The sequence below is a fragment of the Fonticula alba genome, assembly GCF_000388065.1.
Source record: "Fonticula alba strain ATCC 38817 unplaced genomic scaffold supercont2.6, whole genome shotgun sequence".
Lineage (NCBI taxonomy): Eukaryota > Rotosphaerida > Fonticulaceae > Fonticula > Fonticula alba.
Window position 1 is genome coordinate 1405244 of NW_009242976.1, and position 1377 is coordinate 1406620.

A 1377-nucleotide genomic window follows, 5' to 3' on the forward strand; every position below is an offset into this window, starting at 1 on the left:
GCGGGGAAACGGCGGTGGGCGGCCGGAGGGAATAAAAGCCCGGAATAAATAGTAGCTCATTTAAGTGGAACCCTCCGGCGATCGCACATTTCCCCCTACCGGTCTGCACCGGGGCCTGAGGCGCTCTGGAGAGCCCGAGGCAGGATTCTGGGACTGTGGTGACTGAAGGGTTGGCTGTTGGCAGATAGCATATGCGCGACGCTTGGCGGGCCGTCCCGCGCCCCTGACCCTGTGGTGGCACTCCATCCCCCCGCCATGAGCGCGCCATCTGGCCGGCCGGTGTACCTGGCAGATTGGCCGGGGACCCGGTCCTCGGCGTTACCGACCCGTTACCGGTGTTTCAATCTGCGGCGGTGGATTTCCCCCCCCCCCTGGGGGCCCGGCTCCCGCCCGCTGCCCGGGGGTGTACTCTTACGAGGCGGCCCTCGAATGACCCACTGCCCAATGCATCGGCGACACGATCGCCGTCTCACGGGGACCGGTTCGGAGGGAGAAGCACCCGGCGCCGCGGTGCAATGACACGGCCGGGCGCGGTTGCTCGGGGTCGGGCCGCGCCGGCCTTCATCGGCGGGCGGTGCATCAGGCCGCCCGCCGGCCCGGCAGGGGGGGGGGGCCGGGGCGAGCAGCAACGCCGGCGGTACCAATGGGTCAGCACGCTGCGGTGGCTTTGAAAGCCCGGCCCGCGGGAGCCCGGCCCCGGGTGGCCCAGATCGCGCCTGGCCCCGGAGCCAAATCCAGGGCAGCCTCAAGGCACCGGGGTGCACCTGCCTTCGCCCTCCTCGCCCCTTCCGGCGCCGGACAGGGGCCCGACGTATGGTTGTGCTCGGGCGTGGGGCAGCCCGGCGGGAAGAACCGCACACGGGTCGGATCGATCGGGCATCATGTGTATTTGCGTGCGTGTGGGGCTTTCCCCTGGGGGGCGCCGGCTGGCGGCCAAGCTCGGGCCCCCCCGCCGGACGGAGGTTGCCCCGCTCGCAGATCCCCGCGCCTGGCCGGGGAACGACTTTGTTTGTAGTCCGTATGTTTGTGTTCTTTCGCCCGGTGGCCCTGCGGCGCCCCGCAACCGGCCGCCCGTTTGACCGGGTCATCCCTGCCTCCTGAGCTCGCCCGGCGAGGGACCCTGTTCCTTGGGGCGGTTTCCGGCGGCCCGCCTCCTGGCCGCTCGTCATCCTGCGGCTGCCCCGCAGCGCCGGGTCAATCCATGCCCGATCGCCCTGCCCCTCGGGGCCCGCAGATCGCCCGCTCCATGCCGGCCCGGTGCCTGGGGGTGTTCCTCACCCCCGGGGGCGGTATGCCGGCGGCCTTGGAGCCACTCGGCGAGCATCCGGCTGATGGTCTGCACGCCGGCTGCAGCCCGCTGCCGATCCCTCCCCCCCC